The sequence below is a fragment of the Xiphophorus maculatus genome, chromosome 20, assembly GCF_002775205.1.
Source record: "Xiphophorus maculatus strain JP 163 A chromosome 20, X_maculatus-5.0-male, whole genome shotgun sequence".
Lineage (NCBI taxonomy): Eukaryota > Metazoa > Chordata > Actinopteri > Cyprinodontiformes > Poeciliidae > Xiphophorus > Xiphophorus maculatus.
The window spans coordinates 32,461,226-32,477,206 of NC_036462.1; the positions used below are offsets into that span (position 1 = coordinate 32,461,226).

At 42.0% G+C, this 15,981-nt stretch overlaps 1 long non-coding RNA gene across 1 annotated transcript in view; it reads left to right on the forward strand.

Moving 5' to 3' along the window:
* LOC111605851 overlaps nucleotides 1–15,750 on the forward strand; it is a 31,462-nt gene extending 15,712 nt beyond the window's left edge. The window contains exon 3 of the long non-coding RNA XR_002751859.1: nucleotides 3,792–15,750. This is a non-coding gene — a long non-coding RNA (uncharacterized LOC111605851). The remainder of the gene's footprint in view (nucleotides 1–3,791) is intronic.
* Nucleotides 15,751–15,981: the final 231 nt, after the last annotated feature.

The window sequence follows — 15,981 nt, forward strand, 5'->3', positions numbered from 1 at the left end:
ATTGTAAGGTAGTCACTCTTGTGCCACAACTGGTGACTCGCTGCCTGGCCAATCAATGCTAAGTAGGTGCTAGTGGAAATGAGCCGAAGTGGGAGCAGTTAGGGGCAATTCTCTGGGGCTAAATGAATACAGATTTAATATTAACACATTGTAACATGACACAATGTCTTTGGCTCTCCTTGCTTAGGTCCTGGAGACACAGAGTAAGCAGGTCTCTGTTGACCTGAGGAGTCCACATGGTTTAAACTTGGCGAGCAGTTAGGAAATGTTTTTTGTCAAAAGACCATTCAGTTCTTTAAACACCATTAGCTACATTTTAAATCTACCCTTTTACAGGGAGTCAATGCAGTGATTTAGGACCTGGTGCTGTATCATCCATTTTATGGTGATGGTAAGGACTCTGGCAGCAGCATTTGGATGAGCTAAAGACGCTGAACTGTTTTTACACAGACATGTAAGGATAGCCGTCTGTAATCGGACCTAAATCTAAATTTCCTTGCTAGACATTGTGAGCTCTGCAGTGCATTTAGCCAATTGACATACGTCTAATTTTTAACACACATAAAGATGTTGGGTTGAAATGCACTGAGACAGAACAGACAACTGGACTTCGTCCTTGAATAGGTTTATCAAACGCATCAATCAGCCACAAGGCTCCTCTGATTGTTTCTCCCCAACCATCAATTAACCAGAAATAAGAAGCCTATAAGTTAGCAGAAACCTTAGCATTCTTGTCTGTTGTGCATCATTTCACAAAATAATATACTAAATATCAGATTACTTCAAACTAGGCAAGTGCCAAGTTACATGGCAGGGGTATTCCAGGGACATAGTGCCATGTTGTAGCACAATTAAGTAACTATATGTTTAATTCAGTTGAAGTATGTCATAAAAGAAGTTTGACTTTGTTCATTTAACATCGTAAAACTGGACATGTCTCTTTAAAAACTCCTGCTGAAACTCTGCCTTCAGGAAGTCATCACAATATGACTCCTCTAGGTGACCCTTTAGCAATTTTTTTTACCTTTATTACACTGAGAAGTAGTTCCCGTAATGAGTTCAGAAAACTCGCAGTTCCACCATTTATTTGCTAATTACTGTCGGCTAGTCTGAAGGAGCTGAGTGTGGGAGGCGTGGGGAGGGCTGCTCTGTGAGGGAGAAACTCAGACAGTACTAAGGCCGTACTAGATCCACCCAAGATGTTTTGCACAGCTGAATGGTTGCCATGGAGATGAATTGATTTCTCAGGTATGTTTTTGATGAAGGAATAACATGATAACATCATGATGTAAAGCTCAAAAAAGTAGATTTTACATACCACTGCCCCTTTAAAAATACAATCAGTGTGCTTATTCTGAGAAATACATGAAATTTCCTTTGAACTCGATTTTAATTCATGGCCAGGGTTACTGCTTTTGAGGTGACTGAACCAATTAGTTGACATGGACATGTGGGCACACAGCTCTCTCAGAATGAATAAAACTTTTATCAGATTACATAATAAACTCATGACTGATCCACTGTTTTCCTTCAGCCAGTGTCCCCCCCCACACACACCCGACCGTATGCTGAACCACTCCGCGGTCCCACCAAACGTCGGGCACGCGGCTGTCCGTTCTCCCCGCTGCACTTGCGGACGCTCGTGTGCCGCAGTCGCCTCCCTCTTCCTCTCTGGTTAACGTTGAGTCATCCACTTTCAGCCGCTTAATAATTCAGAGGGTCCATAAACTGTGTTTTCACCTGTGTCATCTTATGCATTGGTCTGTAAAAGCACCCCCCTGGAAACGACAATCCGGCAAAACAAGAAATGTTTTGCCGGATTTGGATGGGGGTGGAGGAGATGTTGAAGGATGTGAGATAGGGATATGTGGGAGACACGAAGGATAGAGAGTGGAGAGAGACAGAAAAGGAGAGAGAGGGAGAGGGAGAGGGAGAGAAGTGTCTGAGCTCTGTTGTAAAACCTCTGCAGGGCCTTGTAAGCTGTCAGACAAGCTGAGGGTATTAAAGCCATGGAACTGGGAGAGATACACACACACTTTTGGGGACACGCACACACACACAGATGCGGATCATTGTGAGGAGAGAAAATGTTACTCCTGATACCACCATGACTGACTCACTGCTGTGTTTTATGGCTTTCTATTCCTATGTGATTTTCTCTGGCGTGTCACATAGGGTCTAAAGCCATTGGGTACAGAGTGGGAGATCTGCAGACGGGGATTAGATGGATGTATGGGATGGCAGAGAGGGGATAAAAAGAAGAAGCCCCCCCCCCGAAGTTCGGTGGTATGTACATACACATACACACACACACAGCTACGTACTGTGTAGCCGGGGGCGGTTTTGCCTTTCCTCGTAGGCAGCTTGGAGCGAGGTTCAGCTAATTGCCCCCACATGAGCCGAGCCAAAGACGGCATCAATCCCTAAAGCCACACACAAATAAACACGCGGGCTTGAATGCAGAAATTTTATGTTCAGTCTGCGCCCGTGTCACGCACACCCTCTCCCCCCCCTTCGCTCCCACTTGCATCCCACCTACATACACACATCCAACACACACACACTGTGCGCTCGCTAGCGAGACTTGCTTGCTGCCGCCGCCGCTGCTGACTCAGGTTCGTATTTAATGAAGCTCTCGGTTTCACCTCGCCTCTCCTAATCTCACTGCTCATTTGTGATTGGCTGCGAGCGCGCTGGCGAAAACTGTTAACGTTGGGAGTTTAGTGAGCCTTAAGACTACTTTGGTGGTGAACGGGGAAAAGAGAATGCCCGGGATGGAGAACCGGTGGGAGAAAGTTCTTTGGCTGCAGATGTGGGAAGTTGGAGGGGAAAAATGTGCGAAGAAGCATAATGGAGAAAAACTTTTTCTACTTGCTGAGTGCCAGGGCTCCATGTGCTGCCAGACTTTACTGCAGTGCATGCATGTGTGCATGTTGGGGTGTGTGTGTGTGTGTGCTGACTCACTTATTGATGGAACCTACACGAGTTTACCAACATAACTTCTGTCATTGAAAGTACATATGCATGGAACACACACACATTACCATGGAAAGTACACACCTACGTATTTTCATTACAAATGCGCACAAAATATTTTTGATATGTCAAAAAGATTCCCCACACAATTGTGAAATTGTGGTGAGTTGTTTCACCTGATTAGTAGAAAAAATACATCCAGCATGAGGTGATGTCAGATTTTAGCAATATCTTAGAAAAATTAAGAGTGACATAAACCAGTTTTTTTTATTTTTAGTTATTGTGTAATCAGAATATTTCACTCCGAGCAGACAAGCTCATCTACTGTCAACAAAACATTGACGATGCTCCCTTTTGTGTTTTCACAAATAGACCAAATGTTTCTTCAATTTAAAACTGTTTAAGCTATTCTCTGCTGACTTTGGTTTTGTTTGCGTTCAGCTTTATTTTGGGTTTTTGTATGTTTATTATTCTGTCGGCCATTTCTCACATTTTTTCAGTTCAACTTCAATTCTTTGCCTTCTCTCGCAATTTCACCTGGGGAGTAATCAACTCTCCAGCTGTTGTATCTCCCACTTTGTTAGCCCTTTGTCAGATCATCCTGTTATTCACAGCAGCCTGCTTTTAGTGTGTTGCTCTCATAATTATCATGTTGAATCTTCCTGCACTTTAGTTTTTGTAAGTTTTTGAACGTTCTTTTTTTTGTTTCGTAGATAGTCACGGACATCTGGGTGAAACGCCTTCATAGTTTTTGTCAGATCCAGTTAACCAAGAACCGTCTGATGAATGCCTAACTCGCCTGTTTTCCTGTGCAGGTCCTTGTGGATGCGGCGCGTCAGGTAGACCATGCCCTTCACTTGTGCCTGCTTCTGTGGTCTGAATGGCTTCTGTCGAAAGAAGAAAAAACGGGACCAAGTGTCAGAAGAGGAGATTGATGAAGACGGGCATCACTGGGATGAGGAAACGGTGGTGTGACAGCAGCGCTGTTGGCTGAACTCTCTCCAACTTTAAAACACTGTAACATAAGACCAAGGTTACAGGTTCTCTCCGTATCAGGTGTCTGGGAATGTTTCCATAGTGGAAGTGAAGGGGTTTCAGGTTTCAAATACATATTTTTATTCAGGTGTTTCATGGAAAAGATTTCGTGTTCTACTTCTTTTTCTACTCTTACAAACCAAAAGGCCATCCAAATTTTTTCTCATGATAAGACTGATGAAAATGAAAGCCTCTGAACTCTTTGCTCATCCTCCATTCCCCAAACCTGCTATGCTCTAATTTTCCCTGGGCAGCTGACAGAGAACTTGCCTTTTGCTGATAATATTCAAAAGATAAAAAAGAAAAAAAAAAAAGGTCTGATTCATTTCTTGCCAGTGTGCGAAGAGACAAAGGTCTCTTAAAATCCATTATTCTGTTCAGGCATACCTCTCCTCAATGCCCCGTCTTTCCCATCTCTACCTTAATTGTGCCTCCTCTGCGGAGGCTGGATTGGAACCGAAGCTCCGTGGAGCTCTGCACCTTCTCACCTGCTTACTTACGTCGGATCGACTTAGCGAAAACTTCAGCCAAGTAAGAAAGTGTAGAGCAATTTCCAGAGTCGCCCGCTGAGGGGCCCCGAGCCCATCTCGGATTTTCACGCTGAGCTGACCCCGATCTAAAGCCAAAGCAGCTGTCCAATCAGTGGCTTAGCTGGAGTGTGAAGAAGGGAGTCAAGGGTCAGAATGAGAAACGGGGGCTTGGGGAACGTCACTCCCCTGGTGCTGCCGCTTCTCTAATATCCGGACGAGTAATTACCGAGAGGAACACCCACAAATGCTGATGCTTCAATTAATGTACGTCCCTGTGGGAGTTGAGTCTCTCCCCGCAAATGCCACCACAATGCACTTCCAGCTGTCACCTGTTAGAGGGCAGGGCGACGCAAGCATGCTAGGGTGCTCATGTTTTTTCTTGGCTGCCACAATGGTGCTTTCAAAGTAGAAACAAGTGGTTGACATATCTTCTGCCGCCATGCCGCAGGCTTTCCCGGGCGCATCCGGACGCCCAAAGACAAAAGGCCAGCGCACTGGTCTCATTAGCATGCGTGATTATGCATTGCACGTCCAGTCAGGCGGTGGAGATGTAATTAACCTTTTCCAGCAGGAAACAGATGCCTGGATGTCACACACACACACACACCCCAACACACACGTCTGCTGTCAGGGAAACAAAGCCGACGTCACGGTGTCACGGAAACAAAGCCCCGAATGCGCCGCCTGGCACTTTCTGATAATCCCCTCACGCATATTTACATTCATGGCTTAGAATACGCCTCGGTGACACCGCCTCCGCCCTCTTACCCCCTTTCCTCTGTTGACAGCCACCGACCCAAGTCACACCTTTTCCGTTCTTTTCGCCTCAACCGGCCCCTAGTAGTCTCATCCCTGCTATCTTCCTCTTTTTCATCATCTCTCCTTAAACTTTCTCCTTGGTCGAATTCATCCATTTATTATCAGTGGATGGTACATGGCCGTGCATGGCAGCTCCCATAGATTAGCCCCCACTCTTGCATTCCCATATCAGGGATTTCTTCAGGCGGGTAAGAAAGTGAAGAAAGAAGCTGCTTTACGACAGATTAATGGACGGCCCTGATTGCGCCTGTTGGTGTGGCTCTGCGCCTGAGCTGAATCGACTGTTTACTCGTTCTCCCGCCGCTACGAGCGGCGAAATGAAACAAAGCAAAAGCCATTTCACAGTGTAGAGCACCTATTATGATTCAGTGTGTTACGGCGCAGCCCTAATGAGAAAGAGAGAAAACGAGAGGAGGAGCAGGAGGAGAGGAAGAGACGATAATGAAAGTGAGTTGGGAGGGGAGGCAAACGCTAGACAGAGCAGTCATGCTAATTGGCTACAGTGGATAACTTTCTTCGGCGAAAACGAAGGTGTGTGGTTAAAAGAAAGGCCTTATCTGTCTACATTGCTCTCATTTAACGATCCCTCCATTTCACCTCTTTTAATGAGAGGAATATTCACCGAGGTAATGGCACAGAACTCGGAGTTGACGGCAATTTGTTGCTCACGCACGCCACGCTCCGAGACGGGGTCTGAGGCGAGGCGCTCTCCTTGCCCCAGCCTCCTGCTATGGATCATGACAATTTTCAGGGATTGTAACTCAAGGACAAACAGCTAAAAATAGAAGGGTGGTGCACGACTCCTGCGGTAGCAGCGAAGGGAGGAGGTGAGTACAGGGAAGGACGGGGGAGGGGGGAGTGCGAAAACGACTCCTGTCGCATTAGATTTGGGTCAGAGGCGAGGGAAAAGCCGGCGAAGCGGAGAGCGTTCCAGACGGCTGGGAGATTCATCGCCCGCCGCTCTGTGCTCCTCTCCTCTTTTAACACCTCGCCTTTATCCTGCACAGACAGCGGCGGAGGGCTGGGACGCCGGGCGAGTTTCACGGAATGGACGGGGAAGGCATTGCAAAACATTTGGAAGAACAACAATAAAAAGATACAAGGATTAGTACCAGGTTAGACAAGGAGGATAGAAAGGTTAGTGTGTTGTAAGGTGCACCTTGCTTGGATCATACCATTCAATTTATGGCCTCCTGTTGCATTATTCACATGATCCCAGGTCCTGGAAAAAATACAATAAAACACACCATGTTAAAAAACAAAAACAAAATTCCATCTACGTGGAGCAGACACAATGTGTCATCACAGTTTATTATGTAAATAGGACAAACACAGCTAAAGAAAAACTCTAGTTGTCCACTACTTTGGAAATGGCTTGGAAACGGGGTACAATGACAGACTGTTTGGGGCCCCATAATGGCAGAGTGACATTTGACCAGCTCTGTTGGAGGCAGATCATGTATAGATGGCAATTGGGAGATATTTGGTGGAGAAAAAGCTGAAAACACAAATGTTATCCAGGTTCCAACATTTAAGCCCCTTTTGCACTGCCCAGCCAGACCCGGGCTGATCTGGGCCGGTCTGGCTTAAAAGCAGGGCTGATCGTTTTTGCATTAGCACTTCCAGTCCCACCCGGCTCCCTGGAACCCGTAGAGCTGCGGTTGAAATCGGGCCGGCCAGACCGGGCTGGTTTGGAGTTAGCTGTTGATCGGTTCATTGGCTGCGCGGGCGGGACAAAGATCAGATTTCTGGGTCAGAGGAGCACTAGACTTTCTCGATGTCTGTCATTTCAATGTGCTGCATCAATAAATTCCCGTCATAATCTATTCTTACCCCTCACTGGGATTACAATCACCTCTTCAGCCAAAGATTTGAATGTTAAATGTAAACAACACTTCTCCAATTGAACTGATCAGAAGTTGGTAAGGCTGTGGACGAGGGGATTTCCACGTCTGGGTTGCTCTAGCGGGGAAATCCGACCAGTTCTGCTGGCCACAAGTCCAGCTCTGAGACGACATTCAGATGATATTTTTATTTTATTTTTTTCGTTAAATGTAAAGCTCAGGTAAATGTTTCCGTCAGCTTCCTCGCTCATGAACGCATTCAGAAAGAGCGGGACGGGAGAACCAAGAAGGAAACTTGATAGCCTCGGTAGCTTTAGCAAGAATTTGATTTACGTGACGTATCCAGCTCAATGCGAAACCACCAGAGCTATGCTGTTCGAACGGAGCCGACCTGGGCTAAAAGGGCTTTAGTAATCTGTGGAAAAGCTCAAGAATTTGTTGGAACCCTATGTTAAGCAAAACATAGTCCCACATGTGGTTGGGGACTGTATGGCAAAAAGGATCTTTTTGTGGTTTTGCCCACAGGTTCCATAAGATCTTGGTGGTTTTTACTCACTGGTGTGTGACACAGGGCAGGTATGAGTGCTAATAAGGTCCATCTTCATAAAATGGGTTTCCTGCCCATTTGGTTTTCATGTATAATTCTGGACAGATAGTCGGTCTCAACTGGAAACAAGATGCACACAATTTATCTGGGTCCCATTTTTAACTCATGGGTTGAAAAAAAAATTGTGTATCTTCAACTTTAATAACTTGCTTTTCATCTTCTATGTCTCACACAATGAGATAAAAAAGTAAATACCAAAACTGTTAATGATAGTGCCTTAGCTGATAGGAATCAAATTGCTTAAATGGATAATTCAGGACCAGTAATAGTGAACAAACACCATTCATTTACCTACAGGAGCTAACTTTCTTAGCAGTTTTTTTCCCCTAAGGCTAATGTTTAGAAAAACCTCAACCAACTATTGTGACTATTCCTTTAATAAAACACTTATCTAAATTGCCAGACTGCAATGCAAAACTCAGATGGTTAGATTGCCTTGTTGACTGAAAACCAACTGTTAAAATGGATTGCTATGTTTTCTTTTTAACTGGGGATGTGAGCAGTTCATATGGTGGAAACGATTTTCTTAACTTCCTGTTTTAGAAATGCACTGTTTTTCTGAGGATTATGAAAATAAAATAATGACATGCCAAGACCAAAGCAAGTGGCTGCGTTTCATGTAAACATTACTTATAAAGCTCCAAAATGCTGTCACATTAGCCAGTAATGTACCTTTACGCCTTTGGTCATTTAACCTAAGACTGCAGTTATGAACGGGCCACTACAGTGTCCCTCCAACAGGAAACATATGAGGCGCATTTGACAAGAGATGCTAGCTGCGTTTCGAAAACAAATGAGCGCAAAACGTTTCCCATAATTCTAATATTTACAAAAATACATAATTTTGCTTTTGTAGTGTTTCCATTAACTAAGAAAAGCATTTAGCATAGCAAAATGTATGAGTTTGTTTGCGTGACAAGTCATTGAAAACTATATTTATATTTCACCTCATCCTAGCACAAAAAGCTTTCTATTGATCAACGTTTCCATTAAGCAAATTTGTTTTCAGAATTCCAATTTGTGCAATTTCATGGTCAATGGAAATGCAGGTACTATAGGGCAGAAGGTGATGTGTAAAACTTCTACAAAATGCATTAGCTTAAACTGATAGTTTGAGATTTCGTTAAAACGACATCAGATAATTCTCTTGCCACTTGTGCTTTCAATAGGCTGTTCTGCAATACCTTTTTTACAGACCAGTCTCGTCTTCTGTTTTTTAATTCACTGCCAATTTCTAAAGAAATGTCTTCCAATGTAAACATTATTATTATTATAATGCAAACATGACTCATTCACGGTTCCACAATTTTTAATTAGGAAGTATTTCTCGACTTTGAATCCTAGAACCAAAGAAGAAAAAAAAAGTACTGCAAGATCCATACATTCCATTTAATCATTTTCACTAGATGTTCAAAGTTTTACTTATATTGTGTCCCTTTTAAGGAAACCTAAGAACTGATGAATACCTGAATATTTAATAGAATGATCCAGTAAAATCGTGAAAGCAGTCAGATTTGAAAATATTGGCTTAAATGTTTAATGTCCAATATTTTTTTAAATCTCCTTTGATGGCCCAAATTAATTCTCTGTGAAGTTAAATAAGCCAGAAATAAATGAACATTTTAGGTTATAGTTGGAAGTGACAGGGCTGGCCTTTTGGGTCCTCCTGGTAAAATGTATGATTTATTAGAGAAGCATATTCACACTTTAGACCTCAAAGTGTTGAAGGAAATAAAAAAAAAAAAAAAATTATCCAATAAATTTTTTAAATTAAATTTTAAATTACTTTTTTCTTTTAAATATCTGTTTTTTGATCACAAAAATAACTGATTTAAATTATTTAGTGACATGTTATTTGTCATGCTTAGCTTTCTGATTGGCTGCTGGACACTAATGCAAAAACAAGAAGTCTGGATATGAAACAAAGTTTGATGTTTGATTAATATAAAATGTTACATATTTTCTAATAATCCTAAGAAGAGGATTGTGGTGGTTTATTATCAGGTAACATATTATGACTTTATCAATCTGATATTTATATCATAATACATTACCTGACACTAAAAAAACTCATGGCCAGTTAAAATAATGTATGTTTTGATTAAAGAAGAAATAAAATTAAGATCATACATGAATAAGCCTGTTCAAGCAATAAGTCATGAAAAATAATGGCAGCAACAGAGCTATATTAATGATTAATTCATGGCGCTAGCACTCATCAATTATCAGCCATTGGAGGAGACGTGGGGCGCTGCCGCAACAAGCCCCGCCTACTTTGGAGCTGCTACATATGCAGCGTTTTTGGGAAATTGTAGTCTGTGATTTTACATGAAAGTTATAGATTTACAAACTTTTTATGATGTTGTGAGAGCTCTGGTGGAGCCAGGTGCACACTGTCAGAAATAAACAGAAACAGGACAGCCTTCGTCTTCTTTGTGGCTTTCACCAGTAGCAACAGCCGGCTGGCCATCACGGGAAAAAAAATTCCACTGCAGTTTTTCGAGCTACTTCCACTTTGATATGGCCGAAAAACCATCTCTTCCTAGCACAACAAATTTTTTATCGAAAGACGTGAGTTTTTTCAAAATTTGTATGTTTCCATTAAGCTAACTTATTTTAGCACTTTCTGCTAGCAGTAATTCTATGGTAAATGGAAATGCAGCAAGTGGCAGAGAAGATGAGGAAAAAAGAACAGGCCTTTATCCATCTCAGCATCACCCTCGTTCCAATTTCTACTCGTCTGCAGAAAGCAAGCACATGCAGGCATGCTAATAACACAGATTAGAGAGTACAAACCAGCCAAAACCCCATCTCCAAACTCTAACCCACACACGCACGAATACACACACTCACCGTCAGCACACCTACATCGATGTATTGGACACATCTAGCCATTTAACAGGATGTCTACGGTCAGACCTGACGGTGTGATTCTGAAGAAGCGACTGGCACCGTTAAATATCTAATTCCCCTTCACGTCTAGATGAAAATAAGGTGCAGAGCTGATTAGATTGCTGCCTGCTGTGCCAGCCTTCGGGTTTGTGCTGTGTTCATTACCAGCCCCGACCTCCAAACCCCCGGCCCCCAACCAATCCTATCTCCATCCATGCTCACCTGCCAGCTGCAAATAGTCTCTGATAGAAAAGCAATTCTGACACACTTGAGAGTTACGGTCGATGCCTGAGGAGTGATGACATTAAGTCAAGTATGATTTATTTAGAAATTGCCACGCTGTCAGGCTCGAGTGGCTGTGAGAAATTACTGAAATTTAGAACTTCAATTCCAAAGAGTTTTAGTAGAGGTGCTGTCAGTGGATGCAGAAAGTGACTCAGATATATTACAATTAGGACAAAAGTTCGACTTTTTGTCCTTCGAGGTTTTGCTTTGAAAATTTCTCATGAAATATTTGCAATCTAGAAAGTTTTGTGGATGTTTGAGAAGTTTAGGTGAAATGTGAAAAGTACTTTTGGTGGAGACGCATTATGTTGTGCTTTAGATTACAATAATGTTAATCTAACATTATTGTTAGATTAACATAATGTTAAGTTATATTTAGTTACATTTCAATCCGTGTTTCAGGAACTAGCGATCATTCATGGAACTTCTGTAAACATGCAGCACTAGCAATACAGTTAATGCTACATGTTTAGCATTGAGGCGCTAGTTTAGGCTTGAATAGCTTCACCAATATGCTAACTCCTTTTAGCATAGCTTGAACACAACTTAAACCTTTTTCCAGCATCCAATCAGATCGTTTCTTTAGATGCAAAAAACAAAAACAATCTGTAGTGCCTTTGTCGTAGTAGTTTGTTGCTTGTCCGTCAGACTTAACGTTGTACCAGAAACATATGTATACAAAAGTTTTTACATGGAAAAAAAAATGCTATTAAAATTTTTGACATGTAATAATCAATGTAATCAATTAATCAATATTGCAGCATTTTGTATAGACAAAGTAATTACAGTTCATATTTATTAATGATAAACAATCTTGGAGACCAGAGTTTGATTGCGTATTGAGGCAAATGGACCAGTTTGACTAAAGCGGATTTAACAAGGCTGATGTGACTCACCTAATACATTTATTTCAATTCAGCATAAATGACAAACCAGAATAAGTAGAAATACCACGTAAAGCAAAACTTTAGGGAAAAAAATAAATGTTCTTTGTGACTATTTATCTAAATATTTTAAGAAAATACAGAATTACAAACAATAGAATCTGACACCCAGCAGTATAAGTAAACAAGTGAAACAAGGAGGCAACTGAGTGACAGTGAGGTTTAACTTTGTAGAACATTTGGTTGGATAGTCATTCACAACTTACATCTTATAAATATTACAACTGACATTATGTTCATCATTAGCTGGATGATTGTCACCATGGGGATTACGTCTGGAAAAAAATTAGGAGAATGAGAAACATAGACAATATATTTATATAAAAACTGACACTAACTCTGCTCTAAAAAAGCCCCATAAAGTAAAGAAAATATTCATTTAAAATATCCAGCTCGTGTCTGTTGCAGTTTTCGAACATATCCTGCAGCCTTCGGTTGTAGTGGGCTGAAGGTTAAAGAAGATGCTGAGTGAGATTGGAACTTTATACCATCACCTTTAAGGGAGTTCTCGGAAATACTGAACAACTTGCACAACCGCTCTGGGCTACGGGAACTTATTTCACACAGCTGCTGATCCAGGATTTTAAACTAAGTAAACTATGAGTAGTGTGGATTAAGCTGCTTTTTTTTAATTGTGCGAGGAAAACTTTTACACATTGCCCAGAGGGCTGGAACAAAGGTTAAGTGTCCCACACAGCTGGTTCCAAACCACGATCAGCCAGAAGCGATAAATTGATTCTTCGCTCTTTTTTTCTCCTTCGCTTTCCTGCTTCACCTCACATTTTCCTCTCACTCTTTTTTTTTACTCACTCATTTTTCTCACACTTCTGCCAGAACTGGTCAATACTGGAGCGGCTATCGAGCAGCGGCTAAATGAGACTTTGATTCCCCCTGAGGTGAATGGTGGGGGGTTATTCCCTGGAACCATGGGGTCCAGTCCTTCATCAGGGACCTCTTCACTCATTGATGAAGCGTGCGATTTAAACTCCATTTGATTTAGCCGTGCTTAAGGACAATACTTTTCATTAGCGGGTGATAACATTCATCAAGAGCCATCCAACATGGCCGCTAATGAGCCGATCTGCTCTTGAACGTTTTGTTTCGTCTAGGAAACAGTGACGACGCGAAGACAGCGCTGGCGCTTTTTCAGTCAACTCTCTAAGCTTCCCGCTTCATCTCCAACACGACCGTTTCTTGTAAATGTATTTATGCCGAGGCTGACAAACGATTAAAGTTATTAATCTGATTGATCACAGGGTTGCTGTGAACTAATCACGATTAATTAGTTGTTAAAAAAATTACGAGTTAATGAGTTCTAAATGTTTTTATTAGGATTGATTAAAACAGGACGTAACACACAGTACACGGGATTATTTCTCATGTCGTTGTTGCTTTTGTGTTTATCATTGTTCATCTGTTTTTATTTGTTCTCCGCAGCATGTGTGTTACTTCTCTCGTGAATGTAAAATGATGCATTCAGTTGTTGTTGGCAACAGCAATTGTCAACAATTGTTGAGGTTCTGCCTGTTGCGCTCACAGCGCCGATACTCACAGTGCGCTCCTGTCCGCTCTCCAGCTGTTTTCACAGATTACTTTTGTAAGAAAAGGGAAATTAGTCCGATAGAAAACCAGCTACGGAAAATAAAGGAAATTATGTTAAAACTCTGCAGCACAGGTGACGTCCAAAAATACAGAAACCTGTGCAATTAATTGCTCATTGAAAAAAATGTAACCACACTAAAATAACGTGAAGTAATACACAAATTTTGACAGCCCTAATTCGTGTCACATTAGAGACACAAACTACAAAGTGTTTTATTTGGAGTGGTATGTGACAGACCAACAGGAACAACAACATAGTGGTAATGTGAATGAAAATTAAGCACATAGTATTTATTTGTATGGCTTTAATTTTGGTCAGATGCCCGTTCACTCTGACACCACTGAATAAAACATATAATATAGTTTTTCTGTCTTAAATTTCATTCAAGGTGGCACTAAGAAGGTGGTAAAAAGTCTCTAAATATGACTTGTGATTGACTGGTTTTCAGCTCCGATCTGGTCACATCTAGTAGGTGAAAAAGAATAGGAGGTCAAAAACAGGTAAGGAAAAAATAATAAACACATTTTTCTTTGACTTACCTTCTTTTTTGACTTTGTCCCAGAGTTGAGCTGAAAACCCAACCACTCATTTAAATCTGAGAAATGACGCCCACTGAACTCATAGCATGAGTACAACGTTTTGTAAAAAGCACAAGGAAGGGTGGAGGGAGTCATACTGCATCCATGAGCCAGTGAATAAATGGAAATGGTTTTTGGCAGGTATGTGACGCCTCAGAAAACTGCTACCACATATCACAGTGAATACACAAACCCTATGTAGAAGCATAATGGTGGTAGCGTAATGCTGAGGGGATGATTCCCCACGTAACGTCCAGCAAGAACAGGGAACATGACAAACTGGGCAGGAAGATGGACGGAACTAAAGATGTCACAATCTTTAAATGACAAAAAACAGTCGTTAGAATGAATGGGTTGACCTTTACCAGTGCGCGCCATCTTTTGCTGGTCTATCACATTAAAGTCCCAGAGAAACACCACAAAGTTTGAAACACAATATGACAAAGTTTGAAAAGCATTTTTCTCAATTAGGAGATCTCTTGAACCAACAGAGTTTTTCTCTTCTTTGCTTGCAGAGCCATCGGGAACAAACGCTAAATGTTTGTTTTCCGCCGTCTGGCCTTGAAAACCGTCTCTCTGTGAGCGTTCCCATTTACTCTGAAAAGATTCTTTTGCAGTTTTTTTCACCCCAGTTTTGTACACACATCCAAAAACACACACCACAGTAAAAGTGTTGCGCTCTCTCCCGTTTGTGGAGTTCTTATATTATTCATATCTCAGGGCCTTTTGCTGTGGGAAACAAGCAAAGCTGAGATGGAACAAGCAAGAAAAAAAAACAAAACAAGAAGGGACCTTTTGACAGAGCAACATTGATGAACAGCCCCGACATAGCGAGATACATAAACATGAGGTCAGAGAAGATCGCTGAGGGAGATGGAGGTGGAGAACAGAGCGAGCAACGGGAGAAAATGTGAGCAAGAGAGAGAGAGACGAAGAACAGCGAAGAGGCAGAAATAGAGCTTTAGAAAACGCTCTGTCGCTGACAAGCTCACGCTTTACTCACGAAACCCACCAATCAGCCCTTTGGGACAGATCAACCTGTGTGGTATTTTGTGTGTGTGTGTGTTTGTGATGGAACACACACATATAATGGGAAACACCGCCTGGCGCGGCAGAGAGCATCTTTGAAATGCAGAACGCATCAAGAGTCCTGGACAGCTCCGCTTTGCAGCAAAGCCTCATTACAGAGACAGCAGCCTTAAAGCCGGACGATACACACACACGCGCACCCGCCACTGAATGTACACACACTCCTAAACACACGCAGAAACATGCTAATGCGGCCTTCTGCATTTTTTGCAAATCAAATTGAAATCTCAGCAGAGCAGAAATGCTGTGAAACTTCTCCTTCCTCTAATCCTTTCTGCCGTTTTCACTCCTTGTTCTCCATACAAATAAAGTTTCATTTACCCCCCCCACTCCCTCCACCTCGCCACTAATATTGTATTCATGTATATTTGATTGTGTAAACTCTGTGGAGATTGGCTGCGCTGTATCTGCTGTGCCTTTTTGAAAATGCATCTATGAATAAATAATGTCTCTCCGTTGATTGAAAAAGCCATATTGCCAGAAAGCCATGATGAAACGATAATGTAATATCTGTCCTCGTCCTGATTAAAGCCAAGCTTTCTCCTTCTCTTTTTCTTTGCAGCCCACTTCTTCTTCTTCTCTTTTTTTTCTTCTCTCAATTCTGTGGCTTAATGAATCCTAAAGCTGTGCCGCCTGATGACGCCGCGCCTCCGTGTGTGTTTTAATAAAGAGAAGGCCTCTTTCTACACGTCTGAGTGTTATGTGGTTGTTTGCAGATATTAATAAAGAGCAGCCAGGCGCCTCCCCCCGGTGCCCCCGCCTCGCTAATTGACAGTGAT